We start from the raw sequence: 23,106 nt of genomic DNA on the forward strand, positions 1-23,106 counted from the left end.
GGAAAACATCTTGTAATGGTAATGTACTCTGTCTCCATATTTAATTTCTGATAAATAAAATATGTATATTACAATGTTTTACCTCTGATCAATGTTTCTTCATTTATTGTCAAATCTTAAACCGGGGTAAAAATGGGCCTTTAGTAGCGAAGCAGGATTAGGCCAATAATACAGAATCACAGTGGACAACACTGCCTTCAGATGAAAACGATAACCATCTTTACTTATTCCGTTATCACAGTTTAGCTGGGGCTCAATTAGCTTGATTTTTTTCGTTTTGTAGGGACCTGGGATCATAGAGCTGCCATAGACATCATATACGTAGACGCCCCATTGTACGCTGCCGGTGTAGGTACCAGATTGACTCGGGTCCTGCCCCTTCTGATGACGTCACTATACATGGTTGGTTTAACGTTTGCTCAATGGCGCAAAATATTGTAACTGGTCTGGACAACTTACTAAAGTAATTATAGCGGGGTGTAGGTTTTATTCGAGAGCAGGATTGCGTTTGTAAACAGACAATTTTACGAAGAAACTCGCGATGGTCCATGCGCCTCCCGATGACGTCACCTTATGGCAACGCCAGTCAAACAAACTACATTGAGCCCGCGGTCTGCATTTGTAACGAATCAATTTTATTAAGTTAACTTAGCGGTTTCTTTTTTCTCAAAAGCTTGAACAATGTACCAAATACCACGATAAAAAAATATTCAAATTCATCACAATTTCATCTGGAATTTCAATCTGAAAAACTCACAGAGAAAGAAATAGCAATTAGAAGGATTTTATTGACACAATATTTTAAGTCTTTGGCGCTCAGACCTCGGCAGGAACATTAATGCTGAATTATACTTTAATATGCATAAGTAGATGTATGAGAACAGGGATGTTCCCCCCAGGTCTGAAACTGGTGGTGGAGTAGAGATAGAAGAAGTTTATTCAGTCCATATGATGATCTGTTTAAGATAGATGTCCAACTTGATAAACACAGGTTTGCATGAACTGTCCATGATGAGCAAGCTTGAAGCGACTGTGGAGAGGAAAAACTCCCCTTTGGGAAGAAACCTCTGGCAGAACCGGGCCCAACATGGTGGTCTTCTGCCGGACCAATAACGGGGTGATAAGGAGTGCTGAAGACTGAAGGAAGAAAACACTCTGATGGGTTGAGGATGGAGAAACGTCATGGAAGCTAGATGAACTCTATGCTACGATGGTGGAGAAGGGGTTGGGGGTGGGTTGAATCGGACATCTGATTCAAAATCCGACATGCAATCCGTTTGCGCTTGCTGGTTAGCAGGCTGAGACGTGGATTTGAAGTTGCTTTTAAGATGAGCGCGGGATGCTGATTGGCTTCATGGAGGTGCGGTTCGTAGCTGATTGGCTCACGTCAGAGGCGGATCGGACTCTGAATGGGGGCAGGCGATGAGTTTCTTCAATTGAACTTGCGCTTCAGCTTCATTTCAATCTGAAAAACTCACAGAGAAAGAAATAGCAATTAGAAGGATTTTATTGACACAATATTTTAAGTCTTTGGCGCTCAGACCTCGGCAGGAACATTAATGCTGAATTATACTTTAATATGCATAAGTAGATATGAGAACAGTTCTCATATCTACTTGTTCCCCCCAAAAATGCCGAGGTCACAGCGTCTGTATGCTCATAAGGCAGTGTGACGGTGTTACGATTGGCATTGTAAGTTTTTATGTAAATCTAAGTGTGCAGGTTCCAGTTGCTGATTGGTTCCAGGACGGTGACGACGTGACATCGCATTGGTGCCTTCCTGGAAGTGACAACAATAAAAGACTGCTGATGTGGACTTCCTGGGTCCGTCCTCCACTCTTCCCAACCAGCCACACCTTTAGCACTCTGTTCTGGAGCTTGTAGGAGTGAGCTGCCGTTTCTGTTACTTAAGTTTTCTCCTGTTTTCTTAGTTAGGGAGGTAAGGTGACTGTTATTTGTTTACTTATGTTGCAGTAGGTAAGTTGGTTTATTTCTTTTTTTAGACAGTTGCCTTTTGTTTGTTATTTTCGGCACATAGCTCTCTCTGAAGTTGTTTGCTCCATTTGTGTTACTTTAAAACTATTTTCCTTTTTGTAAATAAATTACTTTCTAACCATATACAACTTTGTATTTGTGAGCTGCTTGGGATGGGAAGAGGATGGATCAACTCTTTAATATGTTATGGTCTGGCCAACCCTAGACAGGTCGTAACAGACGGGATAGTGATTTGAATGGGAGATGATTAGGTGAATGAAATGAAACAAATGAACAAGGAGAAGTGAGCAGAGATGCTTTCTTGCGGAAGATGTCTTGCTTATGCTTTCTTGTGGAAGATGTCTTGCAGATGATGCACATAGAGAAATGAGTGATCATGACAAGATGCGACACAGGTGACAGGATGCATGACAGGATGCATAACAGAATGCTCGACGCATGCATGAGAGAACACATGACAAGACGCAGGACCAGATACGACGAGACGCACGAGAGAGTGCATTGCAGGATACATAAAGAATGCATGAAAGGATACATAACAGAATGAGTGACAGGATAAACTGTCAATATGAGTTGCGATATGAATGAAAGTATACATGTGATGAATGATGATATGAAAGAAGCATTAAAGATTAACTATATGATAGGAGAGTTACGGACTGTGATGATTATGAATGATAAACTCAATTTGAAAGAGTGAAACATGAAGGGTCTGGCGAGACATGTGAAAAGTTTCAATCCACCACCAGTATTTGCAGTTAGATTACCTTAAAGCCGAGAGGCATTGGGCAGCTAAAATGAATGGATGCTCAGAACGATGTGTGAGGCATGATGATGATGACCATGGCCCATTGTTTGAGTGATCAGGAATCTGTGAAACAATTATAAAGAACCCCCCAAAACCTACGGATGGCAGCATCCGTAAATTTATAAACATATCCACGACAGAAAGGCATTATAGAATATATTTCGATCCAGGCGAGAAGCAGACCAGACGGTCAAAACTGCAGCTCTCAACCAGAGTATCCTGTTCAAGAAGGAAAGAACTAATTTAGTGAACTCGAGCTGCCTGGAAATAAAGCGTGACTCTGGCAATGATGCATTTGTGAGATTGAGGTGACCAAGCAAGGAGGGCAGCCGACGGTTGAAAATAACTGATATGGAATGAGACTGATATCTTGTGAATTTGAGAGCTGAACTGCAGGCAGGAGCCATGCTGGAACCAAGTTGAGATCAATACCTAGAACTCAATTTGCAGGCCAACAGGTTTAATTTAAAAAAGGACAAACTGAGAATAGTGAAAGGAAGATCTATGAGAGGAAGTGACCACAAGATGAATGAATGAAGAGGATGAAGATGGTAACATGACTTAAGACATAATTTATCAAATAATGTTTGCTTAACTCATGAATGCATAAACTGCCGAACGCATAATAAATGCTGTCATGAACGGATTAAGCTATTGAGCTCATTCCATGATGTTTGAAATGAAAATACTTTAGATTCTTTACTACATTCTGATAAAACTGATGATCTTCATTACTTATTAGCCTCACCAGTCTGCAGACAGGATCCGTAATTGAAAACTAATGTTATGCAATAACGCCATGATAAATAATTGATCTCGGGTTGAATTCTGAACTGTGGTATGGGGAAGGTAACAGGAATTCTGTCCTGCTGCAACATGAGACCCTCAAGGCTTGGACGGCCTTTCTTCCCACCGGGGTCCTGCTGAAAACCCTCCTTACAAATAAAAACCTTCCTCCCACAGACAAAGAGCTCTCTTTTCTTCAGCTCACTCCTGCAGACTTCTTTAGCAGCTCTCACGGAGCAGACAAAGAAGGCCAACCATGAGGCCTGGTCGGCCCTGACAAACACACAAGCCAGCAGCTGAGGGAAGGTGCCTGGCCAGCCACGCTTGATCCAGGGTCTGCTAGACTCGACTGCCTGCTTCAGCATCTGGAGAGGCTCTCGTCGCCTGGGGAACATGTCCGGGCAAATGCAGAGCCAGTTGCTGTCCTAACCTCACAACCGGTAGCAGGAGCAAAGATCCTGCCACCGGAGGAGCGAACCCAGATGGAGCAGAAAGCTGTGGAATTCTGAGGAAAAACCTTGCTCAAATTGGACAGCAACCGGTTCAGAGAACGTGCTCACACCAGACCTCCGACCCGACCACATGGCAGCAGAGCCATTATTTCAACAAATAATGTTCTGTTTAACTTGGGCCCCGCATTGTGAATAGATTGAAATACATGGCAAATGTCTCAACTCCATCCATGTTCTTGGAATCAGACTCTCAGTGAACAAGGATTCACAGAGTTATCCTGATCAACCACCCTTGTTTGTCCTTTCTTTGTTTTGTTTGCAAATAGTTCCTTAGCTTAGCCTCTTTCTATCTTCATTTTGCCCAGTAGCCCAGTCAAGTCTCACCAGCCTAGCAGAGAGGATTCACCAATTGAACATTGTGCTAATTCAGGCAAACAGCATCACATAGTGATGCTCTCCGGATGTTCATTTTTACCTGTTACTAATTTCTTGAACGCGAAAAGAAGCTGTTACTCCTTTACCCTGTGTGTGCAGGTTCTACTGTCAAAAGATCGCCAGTGCTCAAACTCATCCCCCTCAACCATTGTCTCGATATCAGCCCAAGAGCCGATCATCACCAGACAATACCCAACAGACAGAGAGTTATTTATGAAACATAAAATAACTTTAAACAGTGTATAATTGCACAACACTATCACCAGACAACAGCACCCACAGTGATGCTCTCCGGATGTTCATCTTAAAATAAATTCTTGAACCTGAAAATAAATATGTCAATCCCTAAAATACATGAGCAATTGCTGTTAAAAGATCGCCAATACTCAAATCATCCCCCACAGCCATCCGGACGTCAGCTCCCAGCTGACATTCATCAGACAATACCTACAAACAAGAACATTTAAATAACTGTAACATGTATAATTCCACAACACCTGAAGTAATTGATTAGCAAAACATTAAACTGACCGATGAAATAACAAGAGTGACAAAGTGGCCTGGTCAGCATGAATAAGAGGTCTGAACTAGTACAGACCGTTCCAAACGAACGCCGAATTGCACCAGAGTTGTAGCAGTTTTAACAACAATTGGTATAAATTGCTGGATTTAAAATGCACTTCTGAAATAAAATGGGTTAAGTAACACTCAACCCTACTGTCCGGTTAAACTGAACGTGAATGACATTGAAGGTACTTAATGCGGAAGGATTGCCAATAGTAAGTCTTTGAATGACAAAATCAGAGATTTAAAATGCTGAGACATTTGCTAATACAGCCTGCAGGTTGATGATAAAAGGGAGACGAGAAGAACGTTGCCATATCAAAGATAGTAAGAGAACACAGAAATGGGAAAAAACAAAAGAGGAAAATGATAAGGTTAACATTTCAGCTTACAAACTTAATTAACACTTAAAATCAAGCATACTATGGACAAGAAATGACTGTAGAAAATATGAACAATGAGTTAAATTAGAATGACATAATCATGAAAGTTGAAAGTTGCGCAGGACGATAGCTGCTCTCGGCTACGAAGCAGAGCGGGACCGGAACTGAGTCAGAGTTGTGACGGCGTCTACGTTGCTTGTGAAAAGCGGGGATTTGCAAGTTCATAGCGCCAGGAATCGGAACTGATGAAAACAGAGGTTGGGTGACGGAATGAGACGCCACAGCGGAAGAAGGCCAGCTGATAGAGCGAATCCAGGTCAGTGCTGGTTAAGATATGCTGGAGCGAATACAGAGATTGCAGAGGATGGATGCGCGGCTAGATGGCGTTCCTATGAGCAGCAGGATTTGAGGATGAGTTGTTATTGTCTTGAATCGGACATCTGATTCGAAATCCGACATGCAATCCGTTTGCGCTTGCTGGTTAGCAGGCTGACACGTGGATTTGAAGTTGCTTTTAAGATGAGCGCGGGATGCTGATTGGCTTCATGGAGGTGCGGTTCGTAGCTGATTGGCTCACATCAGAGGCGGATCGGACTCTGATTGAATGGAGGCAGGCGATGAGTTTCTTCGATTGAACTTGCGCTTCAGCTTCATAATAAAAAAACGTGATCAGAAAGAACAACATCAGTACAAAAAGGAGGAATGAACGTTATTGATTTTAAAGTGATGAATGCCGTGATAAAATTTTATTTGGCTGCTGACTTTTATTAAAAATGAAATGAGTTTATGGTTTAGTTTCCCTTCACCCCCTAAAAAAATCTCTAAGGTTGTAACTTTGATCCTGCAAAATTACCGATTAAATTGTCAGACTACCACACAAGTATTGCAAAATGTTGTTAAAAGTTTTCATGCCTTGACTAATTTACGGGAAAATAACATAAATTACCAAAATAAAATTGATTTGTAAATGGAGACCGCGGGCGCAATGTAGTTTGTTTGAGATGAGTTGCCATATGTTGACGTCATCGACAAGCGCAGACCCCGCCCCGAGTCGATCTGGCAGCCCGAGACGATCTGGTACCTACACCGGCCGCTTGGCTGACGTGCCTACAGGGCGGCCATCATGGGTCATACCACAGATCAGACAGCTGCTGTCAAAATGAATAGGAGGCAGCTCAGATCTCATTTTAATCATATGTTCACAGTGATCGTGACCTTTCAGACAGATTACACATATTTATTCAGAACCAAAACTATTTAAACTGAAGTCAAACTGGATGAAAAATATACACGCACTTACATATTTTGCAGTTACAGATAAGATAAGCTTTATTGATCTCACAGTGGAGAAATTCACTTGTCCCATCGGCGCAACAGTCAAAAGTCAGAAGAAGGTGTCAAAGTAGGTAAGTAGAATCAGTTAGATACAGTTATACAGCTATATACCTGATCATACTCGCTGCTTTTGTGTATATTAGATTAATCTAATACACACACAAATTATACACACATAAATCTCTCTCTCTTTCTTCCAATATACATATATATATATATTGTATAGGCTATATACACAGACACCGATCTACAGACAACAGCACTGATCTACATAGGAGCAAAACTATATACAGACAAGTGAGACCAGAGGTGCCCATAACAGCATTTAAAAATTATATAATACAAACCGCCATCTTGGGGGGGAGTGGGGGGGGGGGTATCAACAGAAAACCTAACGCATCTTAGAATCAAATACATTACAAAATCATAGCAAAAACTGTATAATATTTTACCCCCCCCCCCCTCCCCCATAAATCATTTTGTTTGTTTTTGGTGTTTAATGTACTTTTCTCTGCTTCCATCCCTGCTACCTATTAGCACATATTGTGTTTATGCCGGATAAACTGTAACTGTAAAGCATGAGGATTATCTATCATAAAATCTTACTTATGGAAGGTAATTCCCCAGGATCTGGTTCCTATTGTCCTTTCATTTGCGCACTCATAAGCGGAGTAAAAGTCGGGCTTCCTGGGACGGAGCTCTGGAAGTTTGCTTACTTTCAATACAAAATCAAAATTATTTATTAAGTTAGACAATAATTTAATTCAATCAATTGGTCCCATGTAGCCCCTAAAGGGGTGACGTTTTCAGTCAGTTGGTTTATCTGGAAATTGGGTGAGAATTCACCGGATTCAAAGTGTCTGAAAACATAAAGTACATTTTCCTAAATTGACTTGTATTCTGTCTGACTGCAGCTTGGTCTGACTTTAAGATGGCCGCTCTGTCGGCACGCCTCTCACCCGACGACGCGGCGTCTATGTATTCATGTCTGTGAGAGCTGCTATCATACCTGGCTAACACTCGCAGACGTCGAGTCAACACCTGCTAACGTCTGTATACTGACCAAGTAAACTCATGTCTCTCTGAAGAAAAAAATCCACTATAACACACACAAGTAACAAATAACACTACTTACCCATCCAGGTAATCCACCGGTCGCTTCCATGTTGATCTTATAGTTGTGATTGAGGCCAGAACCGGATACCAATGACTGTACAGCCACAGCCTAGCTATCGTTGCAAAGCACTGCCATCTGCTGGTTGTTCAGTGGAGGGTGTCTTCGCATTCAAATCTAGTGGTATTCATTTGTGGATCTCGGCCAAGCAGTAGGAATGTATGGGAGAATTATTCTGCCATAATCCAAGAGCACAACATTTCTATTTGAGAAAAGAATTTCATCTCCTTGCACTCAAAACTTGTAACGCTCACACTCAAAACATATGCTCACACTTAAATATATTCTCTTCTCCCTCAAAACTTTGTTTCTGCTCTCAGATTTAATGCTTCTTCACAGATATTTTCTCCTCTCTCTTGCCTCCTTCTCTTCGCACTCAAACCGATACGCGCTTGCGGATTTTTTTTGCTCTCTCTCGGATTGCAGTCGATCGTCGTCGTTCTATTGGCCTTTCCAGCCAATAGAACGGCAGCCTCAGAAAGGGTGCGCTTGTTTTACCCTACTGAGTGTGCTTGTAGTACAGTTTTCAATATAATACAATACGACAATAAAATAGCTTTTTAATATAAAAGCTAGTAAAATAAGAAGGCAGATGACCGTTCATACTGAGCCTGGTTCTGGTTCTGCTGGAGGTTTTCCTTCCCCCAAATGGGTGGTTTTTCTTTCCACTGTCGCTTCATGCTTGCTCAGTATGAGGGATTGCAGCAAAGCCATGTACAATGCAGACGACTCTCCCTGTGGCTCTACGGTTCCCCAGGAGTGAATGCTGCTTGTCGGGACTTTGATGCAATCAACTGGTTTCCTTATATAGGACATTTTTGACCAATCTGTATAATCTGACCCAATCTGTATAATATGATTGAACTTGACTTTGTAAAGTGCCTTGAAATGACATGTTTCATGAATTGGCGCTATATAAATAAAATTGAATTGAATTGAATTGAAGTATGGTGGAGTCTAAGCATGGGTTGTTCAAACTCTCTATTTATTTTCAGCGATAAAATATCCATCCATCCATCCATTTTCTGACCCGCTTAATCCCTCATGGGGTCGCGGAGGTTGCTGGTGTCTATCTCCAGCGTTCACTGGGTGAGAGGCGGGTTCACCCTGGACAGGTCACCAGTCTGTCGCAGGGCAACACAGAGACAGACAGGACAAACAACCATTCATGCACACACTCACAGGACAATTTAGAGAAGCCAATTAACCTAACAGTCATGTTTTTTGGACTGTGGGAGGAAGCCGGAGTACCCAGTGAGAACCCACGCATCCACAGGGAGAACATGAAACCTCCATGCAGAAAGACCCAGGGTTGGGCGATAAAATATATACAATTTAAAATTAAATACATTAAAGCATGGTTTGGGAGCACTAGTGCCTCAAGAGGTTGGACTTCATCCTGTAACCAGTGGGTTGCTGGTTTTATACCTCTCTTCGTGCCCTCTAAGTGGATACGTGTGCAACCTACTGCTCCCTTTAAAGGGGGTGGGTTAAAATCCAGATAATTTTTTTTTTCCCAGAGGGACAATATTTCTTAAAATGATATTTTCTTTCCATTGTATATTTAAGCATCATCACAGGTTGGGATTGTAAATATGAAAAGATGATAAATTTAGAAATTACAAATTTGGTTGCGCTCATTTTAATAGCATTGAAACTCAACTTTGCTGCAAAAGGAGGCGTTGGTGTCAAGGACTCTTATTTTGAAATCTCAGTTGAACCGGAAGTAGCGTGTAGGTAGCTTTATCATGACCGCATAGATCAGTAAGTGACGAACCAAGGTGTTTGTCGGAGCTAATTGGGAACAATCTGGGAGTTATTACTGTTGTGACATTAAAGATTAAAAATAAAGAGGAATAAAATAAAGGTAACCGCACAGGCAAACGGCAGCAGGAACCCATCCAACTGTAAAAGCAGTGCATGACGACGTCAGGTGACAACACGGCCCGATAACGGGGACAACAGGTAGCAACGACAGAGGAGATGACAGGTTGTAACGACAGAGGAGACGACAGGGGACAGTGACAGGTTGTAACAACAGGGAAGATGACACCCATGAGGGGCCCATGCAGGTTGGATGTGGGCTGGTGAGTGGGTCCCAGCTGGGGCCCAGCTAGTTTTGTCAGTGGGTTCCATGGTGGCCCCTTGTGGGCAAGCCCACATGGGCTGAGGGTGGGTTTCACATGGGCAACGCAGTTTTCACCCACATGGGACCCTCGGCTGATTATGGGTCCTTATAATTTTGGAGTGGGTCATTTTGTGTTAATATTGTAATATGTATTCTTTTTTGTGAATGCTGCTTGTGAAGACTTTGATGCAGTCAACTGCGAGTTGCCTTTACGCACTATATAAATAAAAATGCCATGTCATTGTTCAAAGGTTTTTTATTATTTCAAAAGCATAATATGTATTTTACAGATGCATAATACACACAATATGATACAGATTATGAAAGTTTTATACAAAACAAAAAATGGAACAGACAAAAAAATGGTCCCATAACAAATTTTCTTCGGCTGAACAAGAAGTGGATCTAGTGGGAGAAGGAGGGAGAAGGACAGACCTGTCTGGCCTGTCTATTGCCTCCCCTGTCCTTTAGACATAGACAACCTTATTTGTCATTTGGTATGCAGAGTGCGTACAGAACGAAATTTCGTTTCATACAGCTTTTGCAAATCGCAGTAGAAGTTAAATTACAGTTTTAGGTGCGGCAGAGATTTAGAAGTAAACAATAGATTTTAAATATACAGTATACAAACAACTGAAATGTAACAAAAAAAGAGACTTTTTTATGTACAGAATTGGATTGTGCAAGGGCATTTGTGCATGAATGCATTTATTTGTGCAATTTTAGTCTAGGAGTCCGATGGCATTTGTAATGCTGTATGAGCTGCAATGATGCAAAAATGTGCAAAAAATGCAAATGTTGCGCAGAGTGTGTGGGTTGTAGTTTATCAGTTCAACAGCAGTTCAATAGTCTGATGGCAGCAGGGAAAAAGCTTTTGCAGAACCTGGTGGACCTACAGCGGATGCTGCGGAACCTCTTCCCAGAGGGCAGCAGGGAGAACAGTCCATGGTGGGGGTGTGATGATGTTACGGGCTCAGGACACACAGCGCTGTGATGAAATGTCCTTAATGGAGGGAAGAGGAGCCCCGATGATCCCTTCTGCTGTCCTCACCACTCTCCTCACGTTCTTCGAGTCGGTGGCATTGCAGTCTCCACACCACACAGAGAGACAGCTGGTCAGAATCTCTCTATGGTGCTTCTGTAGAAGGTCGTGAGGATGGGCAGGTGGGCTCTCCTCATCCTCCGCAGGAAGTACAGTCGTTTCTGTGCCCTCTTCACCAGTGACTTGGTGTTCACAGACCAGATGAGGTTGTCCATGATGTGCACCCCCAGGATTGGTGCTGCTGACCACCTCCACAGCTGAGCTGTTGATGAGCAGTGGAGAGTGGTGAGGCTGGTTCTTCCTGAAGTCAACGATGATCTCCTTCGTCTTCTCCACGTTCAGGATCAGGCTGTTTTCTCTGCACCAGCCCACCAGCTGCTCCACCTCCTCTCTGTAGTCCTGGTCGTTGTCGTCCCTGATCAGGCCCACCACCATTGTGTCGTCTGCAAACTTCACGATGTGATTGGTGGTGATCCAATCAGCCATTTTGACACTGCCCTCTCCACATCCTTCCTGGTGATCTGGCTGGTTAGGCTGTTCTTCTTTAAAGCTCCTGCAGGAAACATATGTTACGGTCACTTCACATGTGCCAACAACACTCTCAGCAAGGATTGTAAAGTCAACCATGTTGAAGTGATATTCACCAAAAACTGATCACGTTAATATCCCAATTACATTAAATTAAGCTTTCTAGCATGACTGAAATGGCATTTCAGTAATAGCCATAGCCAATAAATGAGTGTAAATTTATCTTGACAAAAGTTACTATATTACAGTTATTAATTATCCATTATGCACTTACCAAATATAACTTCAAACAGCTTTAAAGACCGGAATTCCCGCTTGACATTCCGGCCCACAAAATTATACAGCCTTGACAGGTCATGGTCCATGATGAAGACCATCATCCGTCTTGTGGCCTCATCCACAGTGCTCCCTCCAATGTCTGCCACTGCTGTGATCTAAGGGAGAACAGAGTCAGTACAAAGTTAATTATTTTTTTTATTTTTTTTGCACCTTCTAATGTCTCGCTTTTATTGACAGTAGACTGACAGGAAAGGGGTGGAGAAAGATGAGAGACATGTGGCAAAGGACCGGTGGTAAACTTGACAAAAAGAAAAACTCGGGATCTAGATTATTTTCATTGTTGATTAATCTACTGTTATGGATTACTGTATAATTGTTGATTATTTCAACAATTAATAGATTGGTTGCTATAATCATGAAATGTTAAAACATTTGAAATATGTTGGTGCTTCTCAAATCCCTTGTTCTATCCACAAAAAGAGATAGTCAGTTTATGGCCATGAATGAACCGAAATGAAGAAGACCGAAATATTCCTTTTTAGGAAATTGAAACAATAGATTTAGGAATTTTTTGCTTTACCAAAGCTATAACAGCCAATTAATTGAATTATTGATTACTGTTTAACTTAGAACTCAGAATTAACTGCCAACAAATCAGCCGACTCCTTTTCAAGGGTAAGCAAATGTTCCTCCACTTTTGCCAATATTTGCCTTTGTGTTCTTTCTGAATGATTACTTGATAAATTGTCAACACAAGCATCATAAGTGTCCATGGAATCCATGTTCTTAGAATTATCTGCCAACAAAGCCATAGACTTATTTTCAAGCTCAAGCAAATGTTGCTCCGCTTTTGTCTTTAATCCCCATTTTTGTTCTTTCTGAAGACATTATTTCTAAAAAAAAAAAAACAAAGAAAGAAACTTTCAGCTATGTTAAACACAGCAGATGAACTCCAACCAACAACTGCAAATGATTTGGTTAGAAAAAAAATTTCTGGGGTTAATCATAGATCTAAGTCCATGTTAAGTGAAGCTAGATTTGTTTTGAGTATATCGCATCACAGAGGTGACTACATCAATGTGTGCATTATAAGGCGGAGGGATTTCAGCTGGTTATATACACTGCATCGTCACTTATTTGAGAGCCAAAAAGCGACTTCATTTTCAGAAACAAAGTAAAAGAACAGCAACCCCGCATATAGAAAAAAAAATTAAGTGGTATGAAATAATCAGGCTTGGAAACAGTGAGCGCGCTCACTGGCCGGCGCAGGTCACTGAACTGCGTCGAGGGGAAAGAAAAAAAAGTCCAGAGAGCGCAGGGAGGGAAAAAAAACATTAACGCGTGTTAAAAGCGGTCGGCGTTGTGGTCTACTCACGGCCCTTTTTAACTTTCGGTCAAATACCGACTGCCAAAAAAAAAAGAAAAAAAAGAAAGAAATACACTAAACAGCCCAAACAACTAAGGTCAAATAATGCAAATCCAGCTTTGATTCCCTTAAGACGATAGAATGTGCCGCAGAGCCGAAGCTCCGAGCCGACCGCGGTAGCAGCTGGCTCGGCCTAGTCCTCAACAACGTTGCGGTCGTGGTCACCTACAACTGTGGCTTTTTTTGTTGCTGCTGATACTCTCAAACCCTTAGAATTCTCTAAAGCAGGGGTGTCAAACTCATTTTGGTTGAGGGGTGTTATAAGAATTATTATTCTGAAGTCACTATGGCCTCACACCACTCGGACAGAGGAGGCCTGGAGACCTGATGTCTGTGTATAAGATCCACTGTTTTCTGATTGCAAGGCCAAATGCTGCAGCTGCTGAGGGATACTGATTGTTTACGATAGACTGTCTTTGTTTTGTCTCATGGGAAGGCCACGGTGCAGTATTAGGGGAAGCCCGAAAAGCGAGGCAGACAGAGACAGGGCAGACAGAGACAGGGAAGACAGAGACTGCAGCGGAACCGTGGGGTGCGATTACTTTCCATCTATGTGAATCTCTGCTCTGTTTCTCAATAAAATTGCTGGAACGTTATACCACCGTCTCGTCATTTAGTAAAGATGGGAACTCAGTTACTATTGCTTAGAATTCCACCCAAAACTCCCACAACAATTTGGCGTAAACGAACAAGATCTCCGACCGACGAGCGAGGGAGTCCGAGGACAGGAGCTGTTTTGGCCAACCCGGAGAGGTTATCCGGCCTCTGGTACCCCGAATGGATTTTCAAGGGACGTGGAGGAGCTCCTGGTCTCGGAGCGTCTCTGGGCGTCGGCGCGAAGATCCGAACCTTTCTTTCATGAGACGGTAAGGGGATTATTTTCCAGCTCTTTTAAAAACAAACGCAATTGGTCAAAAAAAAAAATGCTTGCAAGCTTTTAAATTTTAAACCCCATTTTAAAGTATACCTCAAGAAATTTTGAAATTTAAAACTGTAAACCTAAAAGGTAGTAAGTAAAAGCCGGTAGAAATAATGAATTATATTTAATCCTTAAGGCAAATAAAACAGGGTTCGCAATACCGAACGGTGACTAAGGTTTAAACATTAAACTAAAATTCAAAATTTAATTAGAATACGTTTTCAGCTGAAATACAGACTTTCCCACAAGGGGGGAGGAGGGGCAGAGTGATTTTCACCTGGAGAACAGGTGACCGGCTGAGCAGTTTCCAGCTGGTCCATTAAAGTCCTCTTGTCTTGGGTTTGTGCAAGAGGCTGTCCACTTCTGTTGTGGATGAAAGCGGCAGGGATGCTTAAGTCCTTGACTGTTGCGAAGACGTTTGCAGCTTTGATAAGTGGGGACCCCGACCATTATACCAAAAAGGCGACCATCGGATGTGAGGCCTTTCATTTAGTTGGTCGATCGTGCTAAGGACGTAAAAAATAATAATAAAAAACAAAAAAAGGATAAAATAAATAAAAACAAACAAAAAAAAAAGTCTGGAAGCAGAAGAGTCAGTGTAATGGGTCAAAGGCAGAGTTTTTCAGGGTCCAGCCTTGCCCCAGGGTGAGACGTTCGATTTCATGCTGAAAAACGTAGGGGCCCAGACGCATGACATGCATAAATGATTTGAAATGATTTGATTAAACATGCAGATTTCTCACATAGGGGTTATTATTATTACTATTATTTTATTTTATTGCAGTACTGCTACTAAATAATAAAAATAAAATTAAGAGAAAAAAGAAAAGCGATAAAAACAAGGAAACGGAAACGAAACCAAAAAGGCGTTGCACCGGGGAAGCGTTTACGTGGGGACCGATTAGGCACTTCCGTTGTGGATAAAATTGGTCTAAACTGCTAATAGCGACGTATAACTTTCAAAAATGGGTAAGCGTCCAAGTGTCTGCGAGACACAGAGTTGTATCCTTGCGGGACTGAAGCGTAAAACCGCGTGTGGACGAAGCATCGGGGGGTCGTAACCAGCGCACGCTCTCCACCTTTTAAACTAAGCGGGAACTTAACGCGTTGAAAACATCTTTCGGCGTTGACGTTTAAAAATTATGAAAAACTATTTAAGATGGTGAAAAAGCAGGCCTGCACGTGTTTGTCTGTCTGAATGTCATTGTTTGTATGTAACTGTACGTATGTATGTATCTATGTAACTAAACGTTCGTCTGTGTGAATTAATTCGGGGTAAAAGTAATGTTCATGGTTTCAGAATGTTCATTTGTTTTGGGAGAACTGCAGCTCCATAATTCAAATGACATTTTAAGCATGGACTATGTTAACAATACAGGTACAGGAAAAGAGAGATTTAAATAACAAAGTTTGTTTTTTAACATTAAATATCAGGACCAAATTAAATTGATACACGGAGAGATTAACATGGCTTGAACGGAAATATTTCAGCTTTGTTAGAAATTGGAAATAAGCGTTACATAAGCTTGTTAAGTTTACTGTTTTACAAATTTAGGCTGAGATCCTATCACTTGTTTTTTAGCCCTAAAGTAATTTAAAATTACTGAGATCTCATTGCTTATAATAATAATGATTCATCACAAACCAGTCCAGTTGAAAGAAGTTTAGATATACAAGATTTTTGATTTAAATAGATGAGGGAAAACTGTGCTTTGAACAAACTGTATGGAACTAAATATCGTTGTTTTTCTAAGGGTTCTCTATTCATTTATTTTATTTATTTTTTACTTGGGATTTGAATGCAACTAATGAGAAATTTTGAGAAGCGTCAAAATATCAGAAGGCCACGTTACACGCGTCATCAGTAAAAAAATCATCTGATTTTATTAGTTATGCTGCGCTGAAGCGAACCTCAGAGGCACAGTATAACCTGAGAAGGACAATAGATATGATAAACAAATCTGACCATGATTTAAACATCTGAATGTTACGGCAAGGCTGGGTCTGTGTGTTCTGGCCTGGGGGCTGATCCTTGGGACAAGGACTTAAGGTGATGTCATTGACTTCAGCCTGATCCAGTTTTGAGTTTTATTTTGTCAGAGACAAAGTTTGATTTATTTTTTATCCTTTTGTTTCTTTTATGTTTGTCATGTGTTGGGTTCCAGGGATTTTAGTCCCTGTTTTCGTCCACCAGAGGGCAGCAGGGAGCGGCACCTGGAAAGGACGTGCCGTTTTTCTGACACACCTGATGCTCATCACCTCATCTTCCTGGAGCATAAGAGGAGCAGACGGCCAGCACTTCAGCGCCTGAGTGTTTGCCAGTATTGGTACATCTGAGCCTTCCTGAGATTTGTTCTCTATGGTTTTCTCTCTAAAGATTTGCTTTTTGTGAGTCACCTGTTGTCTGTTCCCAGATGTTCCCCTTGTGACGCCGTGGATAATACCCACTGGATGCCTGAGACTTTTTTCATCTCCACTGTTGGATTACCAAATCATTTCCGGATTCTCCAGTTGGCCGTCGACTGCTCCTCTTATCTTCTCCGAGCTTCAGCTTACCTGTCCGCCCTCCAACTCTGTCTGGACATCATCTAAGGATCAAGACCCTGGAACCACAACCATTTACTCCCCTCTGGCTCAAACCACACCTCAGCAGAAGTAAGACCTGTCAGATTCTCTCACGGTTCTCCAGTTTCCCATGTCCCTTAAACTCACCATCTCCCTCTGCTGTTTTCCCTAGTGAGACCAGGACGAGCCCGTGAACCAGACTCCAGAAAATACAATATCTGCTTGTAAATTTTGACCATAAATAAATCCTCTTAACTGATTCCTGTTCTCCTGTGGTTGTTCTGCATGTGGGTTAAGAGATTGGATCCCAACATGACAGAACACTCAGGCCAACAATCTAACCCAGTAGACGCTATTAGGAGAACTTTAAACGAACAACACTCACTAATTCTTTCTCATGAGTCTGCCCTGCGAGAGTTAGGTTCTCGACAGGCCGAAACCAACCAGAGGTTGGCAGACCTCACAGAGTTTTTACAGGGTTCAGTCCAGCAAACCACGGTTACCGACCCTGCACCGGCCCCCGATCCGGTTCCACAAATCCGTTCCATGTTTCCAGAGATCCGACCCCCCACACCGGAAAAATTTTGCGGCTTGGTGAGCCGATGTAAGGGGTTTATTTTACAGTGCTCATTAACATTTAACCATTCTCCTCAGAGTTTCCAACATGACGGTGCCAAGATTTCCTACATTATTTCTCTTTTGACAGGCCGAGCTTTAGACTGGGCAGAAGCCCGATTTCCCAACCCCTCTGATTTTGGCTGTTCTTTTGACTCTTTCCTGAAGGAGTTTCAGCAGGTGTTTAATCAGGATACGGACAAGACTTCCAACTCCAGAGAGTTGTGGACGATCAAACAGGGGCAGAGATCTGTTTCTGATTTTGCTATTGATTTTAGAATCAGGGCAGCTTCATCTGACTGGAATGCTGCCGCATTAAAAAGCGCCTACTTTCATGCTCTCAATGACTCCATTAAGGATGAACTGGTCACTCTGGACGAACCCAAGACATTGGAGGAGCTTATAAGTTTGACTGTCCGGCTGGATAATCGAATTCGGTCCCGCACCAGGAACAGGGGAGGAAGGGATCCACCCCCCAGAATGACAAGCAACTTTCCACCTCTCTCCACACCAGCTTCACCAGATCCAACGTCCCCTGAGCCCATGCAGATTGGCAGCACCCGTCTCAGCCCTGAAGAGAGGCAAAAGAGGATGAGTTCTCGCCTCTGCCTTTATTGTGGTTCCCCTGGACATTATATTGCCCACTGCCCAGTTCGGTCAAACCCCAGGGTCCACCAGTAGAAGCGAGGAAACTGGTGGACCATTTACTGATTAAGAAGACTCCTCGTTTGCTGTTACCCGCCACTCTCATATGTGACAATAAATCCACTGCTCTCTCCGTTTTGATCGACTCTGGGTGCGAACAAAACCTTATAGATTCCTCGTTTGTGGAACAGATGTTTTTGGAAACAATTCCTCTAGCAGTACCTCTTCGAGTCTCTGCTTTGGATGGCAGAGCCCTTCCCATGATCACTCACCAAACCAAACCCATCCATCTCATAATTTCAGGTAATCACCGTGAGCTCACCCCATTTTTTGTTTTTCCATCAGCCAGTTCCCCTATAATTCTGGGGTTTCAGTGGCTACAGCAACACAATCCTCACATCAACTGGTCTAATTTGCACATAGAGTCTTGGTCCCCATTTTGTCACTCCACCTGTCTTCGTTCCGCAGTCCCTCCAGGTCCCTCGCCGGCGGAAGGCCAAGAAGCGGAACCCACAGATCTGTCATCCATTCCAGCTGAGTATCATGACCTGTCTGCCGTGTTTAGTAAGGCTAAAGCCTTGTCTCTTCCTCCTCACCGCCCTTATGACTGTGCCATAGATCTTCTCCCCGGAGCACCTTTACCTACAAGCCGACTGTATAACATCTCTCGACCCGAACGCGAGACCATGGAAAGCTACATAAGGGACTCATTAGCCGCCGGAATCATTCGGCCCTCTTCATCTCCTTTGGGAGCCGGATTCTTCTTCGTGGGCAAGAAGGATGGCTCGCTCAGACCCTGCATTGACTACCGTGGTTTAAATCAGATCACTACAAAAAATAAATATCCATTACCCCTCCTATCATCCGCCTTCGAACCAGTTCACGGAGCTTCAGTTTTTACTAAACTAGACCTCCGGAACGCCTATCACCTTCTCCGTATCCGCCAAGGCGATGAATGGAAAACTGCTTTTAAAACACCTATAGGGCATTTTGAGTATCTTGTAATGCCTTTTGGGTTGTCCAATGCTCCAGCGTTTTTTCAAGCCTTAGTTAACGATGTATTACGTGATTTTTTAAACGTCTTTGTGTTCGTCTATCTAGATGACATCCTGATCTATTCCAAGACTTTGGCAGAACATAAACACCATGTCCGTCTCGTCCTCCAGCGCCTCCTAGAGAACAAGCTCTACGTCAAGGCCGAAAAGTGTGAATTCCATCAGTCATCCATTTCCTTTCTGGGATTCATTCTTGAGGGCGGACAGGTAAGACCCACGGAGGAGAAGATTAAGGCGGTCATGGAATGGCCGACCCCTGAAACCAGAAAACAATTACAACGATTCCTCGGTTTTGCTAATTTCTACCGCAGGTTCATACGTAATTATAGCCAAACAGCCTTGCCTCTAACTGCTCTCACCTCCACTAAGACTACATTCTCTTGGACACCAGAGGCTGACGCCGCCTTCCATAAACTCAAATCCCTGTTCTCAGAGGCGCCAGTCCTCATCCAACCAGATCCCACCAAACAGTTCATCGTTGAAGTCGATGCCTCTGACACCGGAGTTGGGGCCGTGCTGTCCCAGATATCAGACCAAGACCACAAGACTCATCCCTGTGCCTTTTTCTCACGCAGATTATCTCCCCCCGAACGCAATTACGACGTGGGAGACCGAGAACTTTTGGGCATAAAGCTTGCCCTGGAGGAGTGGCGGCACTGGTTGGAGGGGGCTGAACATCCCGTGCTGGTTTGGACGGATCACAAGAACCTCGCCTACCTCCAGTCCGCCAAGAGACTAAACCCCCGTCAATCACGTTGGTCCTTGTTTTTCTCCCGATTTAATCTGTCCATCTCATTCCGCCCAGGCTCCCGCAACATCAAGCCGGATGCACTATCTCGCCTCTACTCCTCTGACGATTCCGAGAAGATTCCAGCGACAATCCTGCCTCCTAGCTGTACCGTTGCCACCATTTCATGGGAGATAGAAAACATCATAGCCCAAGCTCAGCGATCTGAACCTACCCCGGAGGCCTGCCCTCATAACAAGATCTACGTCCCCACCACAGTTCGTGCACGTTTTATTCACTGGATCCACGCATCTAAATTCTCCGCTCATCCAGGTATAAGTCGCACCTTATCTCTCGTCAACCGTCGTTTCTGGTGGCCTTCGGTCCATAAAGATGTAAAGGAATATGTCTTAGCCTGCCCAGTTTGCTCCAGAAACAAGTCATCCCATCGACCTCCGTCTGGTCTTCTGCAACCCCTCTCCACTCCTAAACGCCCTTGGTCCCACATCTCCATCGATTTCGTTACCGGCTTACCCCCATCTAAAGGTATGACCACTATATTCACCATTATTGACCGTTTTTCCAAATCCTGTCATCTTATTCCCCTCAGAAAACTCCCCACAGCCTTTCAGACCGCACAGCTTCTGGTAAAACATGTTTTCCGGCTACATGGCACCCCCCAGGAGATCCTATCGGATCGCGGACCCCAATTCACATCTCAGGTTTGGAAATCTTTCTGTGCAGCTCTCAACGCCAAAGTCTCCCTCACCTCAGGTTATCACCCTCAGTCCAACGGCCAGGCGGAGAGGATGAACCAAGAGCTAGAATCGACACTCCGATGCTTCACCTCTTCCAGCCCCTCCGATTGGTGCCAGTTTCTTCCCTGGGTGGAATACGCCCATAATAGCCATGTCTCAGCTGCTACCGGATTCTCGCCTTTCGAGGTCTCCCTTGGCTACCAACCACCACTGCTATCCTCCGAGGAGAAAGACATCGCTGTCACCTCTGTTCAACACCACATCCGTCGCTGCAGACGCATCTGGAACTCCACCATCAACTCACTTAACCACACAGTCGCCCAAAATAAGAGACGCGCCGATCGCAGAAGGATCCCCGCTCCCAAGTATTCACCGGGACAGAAGGTTTGGTTATCGTCTCATGATATTCCCCTCAAATCTATGTCCAAGAAACTCTCCCCCAGGTTCATCGGTCCTTTTGAGGTTGAGACAGTCATCAGTCCCACGGCCGTCCGATTACGCCTACCAGCCTCCCTACGGATACACCCCACTTTCCACGTGTCACAGATAAAACCCGTCCAGACCAGCACGTTGTGCCCTCCTTCCGAGCCCCCTCCTCCCGCCCGTGACATTGACGGCCATCCGGCCTACACCGTACGCCGGATTGTGGACTCCCGTCGACGAGGTCGCGGTTGGCAGTACCTCGTCGACTGGGAGGGTTACGGTCCGGAGGAACGTCTTTGGGTGCCAGGTTCTTTCATTCTAGATCCATCTCTCATTAGAGATTACCGTTCCTCTCTCCCCTCTTGCTCTTCTCGGCCGCCAGGTGGCGTCCATTGAGGGGGGGGTACTGTTGGGTTCCAGGGATTTTAGTCCCTGTTTTCGTCCACCAGAGGGCAGCAGGGAGCGGCACCTGGAAAGGACGTGCCGTTTTTCTGACACACCTGATGCTCATCACCTCATCTTCCTGGAGCATAAGAGGAGCAGACGGCCAGCACTTCAGCGCCTGAGTGTTTGCCAGTATTGGTACATCTGAGCCTTCCTGAGATTTGTTCTCTATGGTTTTCTCTCTAAAGATTTGCTTTTTGTGAGTCACCTGTTGTCTGTTCCCAGATGTTCCCCTTGTGACGCCGTGGATAATACCCACTGGATGCCTGAGACTTTTTTCATCTCCACTGTTGGATTACCAAATCATTTCCGGATTCTCCAGTTGGCCGTCGACTGCTCCTCTTATCTTCTCCGAGCTTCAGCTTACCTGTCCGCCCTCCAACTCTGTCTGGACATCATCTAAGGATCAAGACCCTGGAACCACAACCATTTACTCCCCTCTGGCTCAAACCACACCTCAGCAGAAGTAAGACCTGTCAGATTCTCTCACGGTTCTCCAGTTTCCCATGTCCCTTAAACTCACCATCTCCCTCTGCTGTTTTCCCTAGTGAGACCAGGACGAGCCCGTGAACCAGACTCCAGAAAATACAATATCTGCTTGTAAATTTTGACCATAAATAAATCCTCTTAACTGATTCCTGTTCTCCTGTGGTTGTTCTGCATGTGGGTTAAGAGATTGGATCCCAACATGACATCATGTTAGAGGGAACACTGTAGTTAAAATGTTTGTGACTGTTTTGCTGTAATTTCTTTTCAACCTATGGAGTGTTTTCTTTGGCAAAAAATGCTGTTTGCATTCTGTTTGCAGGCGTGAGGACTGGAGGATGGACTCTTGATGAGAAGGAGAAAGTTGGGCTGCTGAATTTAGACATTGGACTGAAAATGGACAATGAAGGACTATGACTGAGGCATCGGACAACCTTCGACAACAAACACAGATGAGTTCTGCAGACACGACTTCATGCATTTCACTTCAGATTTTGTTGTACACAATTAAAACAAAACACACATTACAAAACACATAAAGATTATGTAAAGGTGAAAACTTTTAAAGAAGCACCTTGATGGAATCATGGAGCAACTTAATAAATTAAGTGGGTATTATATCAACAGTTAAATAAATAAATAAATGAATTAGTTTTCACTATATAGGTAGAGTAATCTGAACTTTTAAATAGCATTTCATTTAATAAACATCTTAAGAGTAAGCTGATTTCTGCTACTCTGGCAGGCATCAATAAAACGCAAAGAAAGATTACTGGCTAAAATGGGTAATGTTGCAGTAAAATTAGCATAATGACACATCCTACTAACTAACATGGGTAAATTTAGGATTAAAGCATCAGGGTACAATGGTTACAATATTTATGGAGATTTAATATCTTTCAACTAGAACACAAATAACTCAAAAGTCTTTTTAACCGGTTAACCCGTTAACCCAGTGCTTCTCAATTATTTTCTGTTACGCCCCCCCTAGCAAGAAGAAAACTGTTCGCGCCCCCCACTCCCCACCGTGACTATCCATCCCTGCATAACATTTTATCCTTATTAACATTAAAGAAAAAAAGAAAGACATATGGTCAAACTTACAAAGAATAACTTTATTAAATTGTGTTTTAA

The 23,106-nt window shown here is 43.4% G+C and overlaps 1 protein-coding gene and 1 long non-coding RNA gene across 3 annotated transcripts in view; one reads left to right on the forward strand and one right to left on the reverse strand.

The window, feature by feature from the left end:
- Positions 1-23,106, reverse strand: part of LOC105923632 — an 869,484-nt gene that overhangs the window by 537,571 nt on the left and 308,807 nt on the right. The window lies entirely within an intron of this gene.
- Positions 16,414-17,078, forward strand: LOC118560840. 2 transcript variants are annotated; one of them, XR_004929630.1, is made up of 3 exons: positions 16,414-16,581; positions 16,669-16,909; positions 16,992-17,078. It is a non-coding gene; the product is annotated as an uncharacterized LOC118560840 (long non-coding RNA). The 2 variants fall into 2 exon arrangements; XR_004929629.1 differs by having other exon boundaries at positions 16,549-16,909.

Source organism: Fundulus heteroclitus, unplaced genomic scaffold (genome assembly GCF_011125445.2).
Source record: "Fundulus heteroclitus isolate FHET01 unplaced genomic scaffold, MU-UCD_Fhet_4.1 scaffold_49, whole genome shotgun sequence".
Lineage (NCBI taxonomy): Eukaryota > Metazoa > Chordata > Actinopteri > Cyprinodontiformes > Fundulidae > Fundulus > Fundulus heteroclitus.